Genomic DNA, 8,959 nt, shown 5'->3' on the forward strand with positions numbered 1-8,959 from the left:
CTTTCTTTCTTTCTTTCTTTCTTTCTTTCTTTCTTTCTTTCTTTCTTGCCTTCCCTACCTGCCTTCCCTGCCTGCCTTCCTTCATTCCTTTCTTCCTTTCTCTTTCTTTCTCTCTCTTCCTTTCTTTTTTTCTTTTCTTTCTTTCTTTCTTTTTCTTTCTTTCTTTCTTTCTTTCTTTCTTTCTTTCTTTCTTTCTTTCTTTCTTTCTTTCTTTCTTTCTCTTTCTCTCTCTCCCCCTTTCTCTCTCTCTCTCTTTCTTTCTTTTCTTTCTTTCAGAGGAGTTTCACTCTTGTCACCCAGGCTGGAATGAAGTGACATGCTCTAAGCTCACTGCAACCTCTGCCTCTCAGGTTCAAGTGATTCTCCTGCTTCAGCCTCCCAAGTAGCTGGGATTAGACATGCCCACCAGCACACCTGGCTAATTTTTTGTCTTTTTAGTAGAGATGGGGGTTTCATCATGTTAGCCAGGTTGGCCTTGAACTCCTGACCTCAGGTGATCCACCCAACTTGGCCTCCCAAAGTACAGGGATTACAGGCATGAGCCACCTCACCCAGGGACGTAATTATTTCTTTTAGTAGGAGTTTGGGAATCTCAATTGCCTTTTCAGATTGGTTAGGAAAAGCCTCTATCCAAACAGTAAAAGTGTCAATGAATACTAATAAATATTTAAACCCTTTACGTAGGGGCATCTAAGTATAGTCTATTTGCCAATCTTCACCAGGGTACATTCCTCTATGCTGAACAGGCCTTACTAAAGGAGGGGGTAAACATTGGTCATTTGGGTTATTTCAGGCACGTGGTTCACAGGCTCGAGTAACCGGGTTTACTATTTTAAGTAATCCTTTTTCTATAAAAAGCCAAGATACTATTTGAAACAGGAAATCTCTTCCCAAATGGGTAGAGTCATGCAAATGTTTAACTATTTTTCATTGATTAGCACCTCATGTCAACAGTTTATCAGGAGTGTCTAGGAAAATGCCTGCTATTTCAGTAAGCCTCCCTCTGTCATCCATTGGTGTCCTTTAGCTTCTATGACTCCTTGTACTTGGTGTGGGTTTAAACTTCCAGGTGTTATTGTAAAGCCAGTTTATTGGATTCATCTACAAAACAGAAGTTGGTGCAACTGCCTGGAGTCATCCAGTCATGATAAGACAGTTGTGTAAGAAAACCAAGGTCTCTGAAAAACAGCATAGAGAATAGATAAAATGGCATCTATGGGCTTGTCAGTCTACCCCTGTGGCCATACAGTTTTGGGGCAACAGAGACCCATTATAATGGGTCAAAACAGAGTAAGCTGTCCAGAAGAAAGTTTTTTTTTTTTTTGAGACAGGGTCTCGTTCTGTTGCCCAGGCTGGAGTGCAGCAGCACAATCTCAGCTTACTGCAACCTCTGACTCTCAGATTCAAGCGATTTCTGGACTTTTTTTAATTGCTATTTTTTATTTTTAGTAGAGATGAGGTTTCACCATGTTGGCCAGGCTACTCTCGAATTCCTGACCTCAAGTGATCCTCCCACCTTGGCCTCCCAAAGTGCTAGGATTACAGGCGTGAGTCACTGTGCCTGGTGAAAGTTAATATTCTTACCTGCCATGGCAAAGGTTACCAAGTCTTCTCCAGATATACGGCTAGTTGTCTGATGGAAGCTGTGGTGGAAGGTCTCAGGCCCCGTCACTCTGGGCACTTGCCTGGCTGTTTCACCCATCATTAGTTTGGGTGCCAACAGCTCTCTTCAGAACACTGGATTAGGGCTGGGCGTCGTGGCTCACGCCTGTAATCCCAGCACTTTGGGAGGCCGAGGCGGGTGGATCACAAGGTCAGGAGATCGAGACCGTCCTGGCTAACACAGTGAAACCCCGTCTCCACTAAAAATACAAAAAATTAGCTGGGCATGGTGGAGGGCACCTGTAGTCCCAGCTACACGGAAGGCTGAGGCAGGAGAATGACATAAACCTGGGAGGCAGAGCTTGCAGTGAGCCAAGATCGCACCACTGCACTCCAGGCTGGGCGACAGAGCCAGACTCCATCTCTGGAAAAAAAAAAAACACCGAATTATCCCTCTTCCAATGGTCTGTTTTCTTACAGTGTGCACACTGATTTGTGACCAAAGCACAATGACTCAGATGCCCAGCTTTGGGCTTTTCATGTTTCAGCTTCCCTTGTTCAAGCCAAGACCTAGGAGGGCAACCCCACATGGGAGGTTAGCTTAAGGTTGCAACCAACAGCTGCACCTTGTGGAGGTCCTTCTTCCTCTTTCTCCTTCCTCCACTTTGTCCCTGTTATTAAAAAGTAAAAATGCCAAATCCAAAGCTGTTCATAGAAGTTTTGGGACTCATAGCTGCTTTTACTAGTTTTTTATGGATATCAGAGGTAGACTGGGTTATAAAATGGACTCCCAGAAGGATTTATCTTTACCTTGAGGCAGGATCAGTGTTAGTATATTTCCTGATCACCTCAACTAAACGCTATTGAAACAAAGCTGGATTCTCATCTTTGCCCTGAGAAACTTCCTTAACCTTTTCATTGTTAACAGGATTTTTCTTACATTTCTTCATCTCTTCCAACAAACAAGTGACCATATGATCTCTTCTCCCAAGTCCTCGCTGCCCTTTGATATTCCACTGTAGATCTTGATCTGGAACTGCTGTACCTCCTGTCTGATATATATTATGGTTCAGGCTGCAAGCCAATAACACATCTGCATGGATCCTAGCTTCCCCAAAATGCATTGTTTCTCTTCCACTGTACAACAGAGACAACAAAACATACAGATCCTGCCAAGTTAAAGTATAGGTCAGAGTTAACTTTTCAAACTCATCTATGAATTTTTCTTGATCAAAAATTCAAATTATCAAACTTGTCTCTTAGAGAGCCAAACCAGACATAGAAAAGGGTACATGTCCTCTCACAATGCCTTCTTCCCCATTTGCAACCTAAGTGGACAGAGATTTCCCTTTGAAGGTTGATAGGCAGCTCCATTATGAGTAGTACCCACTGGGCTCCATTCTTCAGGGTGTGGTGGGTGTAGAGAGGGACTAGAAGGGTAAGGAGGAGGGACAAAGTGTTCTCAATAGAACTTTCAGGTGGACTAGGGGCAGAAAGGACAGACACATCTGAACCTTCAGACCTGACAGAAGAGGTTCCACTTCACCTAAAAATGCCCACTGAACCAAGTGGCAGGGGGCTTGTAATAAAGGATCATCTTGTATGTCCAACTCTTTTTCTTCTATTTCCCTCATGAAACATGCCCATGCCTGCTGCAGGGTTTCATTCTGACTGAGCAGCAAAAATGCTTGAACTAACGATATTTTATCCCATTTTCCCTACCACGTACAGAACAAATCGAGTTGAATTGCTGTATAAGTACTCATTAGGGGCATTTTTTCTTGTATCATTCTGAAGTTATTTGCTGATTTTCCATGCTTATCATCCTTAAGAAAGCGCACACTCTTAACCCAATCTGTAATCCCCGATCCTAGGGTTTTGGTAACCTGATGTCTCTGTTTTGTTGTAGACAGTCCTGAAGATGAGTTTTCACCCCAGAGAACAGAATGACAAAAGGCCAAGATGTGGTTGATACAGCTGGTGAGAGACATTGCGTGAGGAAAGACCAGGCTCTCCAAGCATTCAGACACACCTGTGCAACTGTCCTTGCAATTAGGAGCCAGGCCCCATTGAGCTTCTCACCACATGTCTTTGAACTTTGCTAGGTCATGCTGTTGATTAGTTTCCTCTACTGAGCAGGTAGCTTATAGTCAGAGTATTTACAACCAGGAGAATGTTCCAGGCCAGCCCTGAGTCAACTTAAAATAATCAAAAGATTAAAATGTAATCTGAAATATATTTACTCAAGGTCAGATATTGAGGATGGCCACCAGTCGGACAGATTTAAGTTGCCCTGAATATATGTTTCAATTAACAGTCATTGAAAGTGAGTCTTCTCAAAAAAGTGAGAAGGCAGTCGCTAAGTTGTTTACCAATAATTCATATTTAAATGCATAAGCTATTGATTGGCTACATATATTCTTTTGTTTTAGAAATTTCAGAATAAAGAGATAATGGGTGAGACTGCTAGTCAGAAACAAAATGTCTTTAAACAACCATCCCTAATCCCAGCACTTTGGGAGGCCAAAGTGGGTGGATCACCTGAGGTCAACACTTCAAGACCAGTCTGACCAACATGGTGAAACCCCATCTCTACTAAAACTACAAAAAAAAGAAAAAAATTAGCCAGGCCTAGTGGCATGCACCTATAATCCCACTTACTCTGGAGACTGAAGAAGGAGAATCGATTGAATCCAGGAGGTGTAGGTTGCAGTGGGCTGAGACTGTGCCATTGCACTCCAGCCTAGGCAACAGTGCAAGATTCCATCTCAAAAAAAAAAAAAAAAAGAAAAAAGAAAAAGAAAGAAAGAACAGAAAAGAAAAGAAAGAAAAGGAAAGAAAAGAAAAGAAGAAGAGTCACTATGTTGACTCTGGGGTCATGAACACATATGACAGTCAGAATTTTTACTGTGGACTGCACTCACCTGTGAAATCAGTATCTCTCCAGTGGGCACTGTCCATGTGTCAGGGTAACAGTGCTAACATTTGGTAGGTTGTGCATATGGAAACACAGTCTCACTTGTGTGCTTCGTCCTGTGGACACTCTCTATGCCATCCAAAGACTTTATACAAATGTGAAAGAAAAGTAATCCTTTATGATGTTATTATCTAGAGAAGACCCAGGAATATACCCATTTCTCTAAGTTTAGTTACAAGTGCCAGCATCTCTCCTTTTGGCTGATTCAAGGTATTAGTGTCATTATCACAACTGTGGGCTTGGGTAAGGTATATGTCACAACCCAAACTTTGAGTAGAAAGAAAGCAAAAGACTAACATCACCTGGGTGCTGGGTCAGAAATATGTCACAATTTTTCCAGGGCAGAGAGTCATACCACCTGGTTGCCTGGCCAGGGTTATGTTACAATTTTCTCCAGAAAGCAGGGCACAAACAGCAAAGACACATTACTTGGGTAATGGGCCCAGCTATATGTCACAATTTTTTCCGCAGTTAAGACCTGGGTACAAGAAAAACACCACCTTGTTGCTCAACCCAGGGGTATATCACAATCTTCTGTGTGGGCATGATGCAGATGCAAGAGGAAAGTCGCACCTCAAAATAATGGATGCAGAGATATGTCACAAGGCCTCTTGTGGGCAGGGCCCAGGCTGGAGCCTCTCACCCACCTGATTTGACCCAGCAAAATATCTTAATACCTAAAACATACGGGGCCAATTTGAAAGAGGAGAGTGATAAGGGCTGGCACAGTGGCTCACACCTATAATCCCAGCACTTTGGGAGGCTGAGGCTGGCAGATCACTTGAGCTCAGGAGTTGGAGATCAGCCTGGCAAACATGGCAAAACCCCATCTCTACTAAAAATACAAAAATTAGGTGGGTGTGGTAGCACACACCTGCAATCCCAGCTACTCGGGAGGCTGAGGCAGGAGAATCACTTGAACCTGGGAGATGCAGGTTGCAGTGAGCCATGATCACACCACTGCACTCCAACCTGGGATACAAAGTGAGAGAGAGAGAGAGAGAGAGAGAGAGAGAGAGAGAGAGAGAGAGAAAGAAAGAAAGAAGAAAAGGAAGAAAAGGAAGAAAGAAAAGAAGGAAAGAAGGAAAGAAAGGAAAGGAAAGGAAAGGGAAGGAAAGGAAAGGAAAGGAAAGGAAAAAAGAAAGAAAGAAAGAAAGAAGGAAGGAAGGAAGGAAAAGAGAAAAGAGAAAAGAAAAAAGAGAGTGATACAACCAGATGCTGGGTCCAGTGATAGGTCACAATGCTGCCTGTATACAGGGCTCAGCTAGAAAAAGAGAGTTACATCACTTAGGTGATAAACAAAATATGTCATAATTCCCCTATTGGAATGGCTCATGTGGGAGAGTTAGATCACCTAGGTGTTGGACCCAGCCATACACAGTTTTTAATATACACCATATACAATTTGTATATTGAAATGTGGCTGGGCCCAACACCATGTGCCTCTTGAAATATGCCCTTTTTGGACAGAGCCCAAGCACTAGAAGAGAGTAACATCACCTTATTGCTAGGTCAAAAAAATATGGGACCATACTTCCTGAAAAATGAAGAGCCCATGCAGCAGTCTACCTAAATTAGAGCTTCAGGGATATGTCAAAACACCCTATGTGGGTGAGGCTCATGTAGAAGAGAAAAGTCATAACCTAGGGCCTTCATCTAGTTATATGTCACAATCACCCCAGTGGGCAGCACCCAGGCATGGGAAAAATATTATGTAAATGCTTAGATGAGTGATCTGTCATAATCCTCACTGTTGACAGGTCTGAGACAAAAATAAAAAGGCATATAATCTAGTTTAGTGGGCCAAGGACATTCACTATGTCCTCTGTGGACAGGTATGAGACAGAAAAATTATATCACCTGTGAAATGTCACTAGGGATTAGTCACTCTCGCTTCTGTGGTCTGGGCCCAGATAGGAGAAAAGAGAAACATTACATAGGTGCTTGGCCCAGATATGTTACAGTGTCTCCTAGGGAAAAGCCCGTGTAAAAGTAGAGAGTAACATCAAATAGATGGGTCCAGGAATATGGCAAAATGCCTCCTGGGTCTGGGTAGGAGATTCATATCTCCTGGGTGTTAGATCCAGCAATATGTTACAGTAGCCAATGTGGGCAGGGCACAGAAAGGACAAGCACATTACCTGGGTGCAGGGACAAGTGATATGTCACAATGCCCTCTTTGACAGCACCAAGGCATGAGTATAGGGTCACATCATCTACATACTGGTTCCAACAATATGTCCCAATCCCATCTGTGTGCTGGGCCCAGGCAGGAGAGTCAAATCACTCAGGTTATGAACAGAGACGTGTGTCACAATCACACATGCAGAAAGGCTCAGGGATAACATGAATAATTTTTCACATATTCCCGTTATAGGTATGAGAGTCAAGACCATTTGGAAGTTTGGTCTAAGTACACAAACCACAATCTCAATTTGCATGGATTCATGAATAAGAGCCTCATTCTCTCCTTCAGACTGTGTCTTCTCAGTAAACGCCATAGTCTCACAGGTGTGCTGAATCTTGATCTGAGTCACTAGCTGTGGACCAGATCCACATATGAGAGTCAATTTTGCAACTTTCCACTGCCTCCAGGGATGAGATTCAGAACTTCAGAAGTAGACTGTGTTTATCTAAAAGGATGACATATTTATGGTTGACTGGTTGTGAATATCAGAATCACAATGTCACCTGTGTGCTGGACCATGTAAGGGTCTTTACTGAGGGTATGTGAGAGCTTTACTGCTGGGTCTGTCCCACAGACCCTGGTTGCTGGATGAAATGAGTACTCAGACATAGGGATGCAGTGTAAGAGCAGCTAGGTGACTGCCTGGCTGTATTGGACAGAGTGCAGCCCCGAGAAGCTGGAGCTGCTTTCTCTTATTCATTGCAGGCACAATGCTGAAAACCTGAAGCCAATACAACCTGCAGGTAATTAACATTTATTGTTCCCCTTTCAAGGAATGTCACGTGTGCAAATGATCAAAGGTCAGTTCCTGGTCAACGTAAATAAACAAGCCTGTTTAAGACAAATTTCCCCACACTCCCTTGTGTTTACTTCTCACCCCCTGACTCAAGGTTATAGAACAGTTTGCCTTCAGCTATTCTCCCCCAGGGCTCTGCAGGACCTTCCAAACTTTCAGGAGGTTTGCATTCTTTCCCTATAGATTTTTCACCACTCTGACTGATCCCCCCACCTCTCCCCGCTTTTTTTTGCATCAAGTTTTGATGATTGAAGCATACAGATGTGAGCAGTGACAGGTTTGACTGGCATAGTGGTTACAGCTTGTGTTCCAGCTTTGCATCCTAGAACCAGTAAATAATATAAAACAAGCATGAGTATAATCAATTCTTTTTTTTTTTTTTTTTTTTTTTTGAGGCGGAGTCTCGCTTTGTCGTCCGGACTGGAGTGCAGTGGCCGGATCTCAGCTCACTGCAAGCTCCGCCTCCTGGGTTTACGCCATTCTCCTGCCTCAGCCTCCCGAGTAGCTGGGACTACAGGCGCCCGCCACCTCGCCCGGCTAGTTTTTTGTATTTTTTAGTAGAGACAGGGTTTCACCGGGTTAGCCAGGATGGTCTCGATCTCCTGACCTCGTGATCCGCCCGTCTCGGCCTCCCAAAGTGCTGGGATTACAGGCTTGAGCCACCGCGCCCGGCCCATCAATTCTTTTCTTTTGCAATCAAGGAGTGATATGTAGTGGTACTTGCTGCCTCAGTTTATGAGCAGAGATGTGTGTCACAATCAAACATGCAGAAAGACTCAGGGATAACATGAATAATTTTTCACATATTCCCATTCTAGGTGTGAGAGTCAAGACCATTTGGAGGTTGGGTCTAAGTACACAAATCATAATCTCAGTGTGGATGGATTCATGAATAAGAGCCTCATTCTCTCCTTCAGAGTGTGTCTTCTCAGTAAACGCCATAGTCTCACAGGTGTGCTGAATCTTGATCTGAGTCACCAGCCTAGCTGTGGACCAGATCCACATATGAGAGTCAATTTTGTAACTTTCCATTGCCTCCAGGGATGAGATTCAGAACTTCAGAAGTAGATTGTGTTTATCTAAAAGGATGACATATTTACTGTTGACTGGTTGCGAATACCAGAATCACAATGTTACATATGTGCTGTCCCATGTAAGGGCATTCAATGTGTTACCTGAGGGCTTTATTGCTGGGTCTGTCCCACAGACCCTGGTTGATGGATGAAATGAGTACTCAGACATAGGGATGCAGTGTAAGAGCAGCTAAGCAACTGCCTGGCTGTATTGGTCAGAGTGCAGCACCAAGAAGCTGGAGCTGCTTTCTTTTATTCAGTGCAGGCACAATGCTGAAAACCTGAAGCCAATACAACCTGCAGGTAATTAACATTTATTGTTC

At 43.5% G+C, this 8,959-nt stretch overlaps 1 long non-coding RNA gene across 1 annotated transcript in view; it reads left to right on the forward strand.

Annotated features, from left to right (window-relative positions):
* The window catches only part of LOC111529536, a 10,538-nt gene extending 6,533 nt beyond the window's left edge, over positions 1-4,005 (forward strand). The window contains exon 2 of the long non-coding RNA XR_002727458.3: positions 3,512-4,005. This is a non-coding gene — a long non-coding RNA (uncharacterized LOC111529536). The remainder of the gene's footprint in view (positions 1-3,511) is intronic.
* Positions 4,006-8,959: the final 4,954 nt, after the last annotated feature.

Source organism: Piliocolobus tephrosceles, chromosome 21, assembly GCF_002776525.5.
Source record: "Piliocolobus tephrosceles isolate RC106 chromosome 21, ASM277652v3, whole genome shotgun sequence".
Taxonomy (NCBI): Eukaryota; Metazoa; Chordata; class Mammalia; order Primates; family Cercopithecidae; genus Piliocolobus; species Piliocolobus tephrosceles.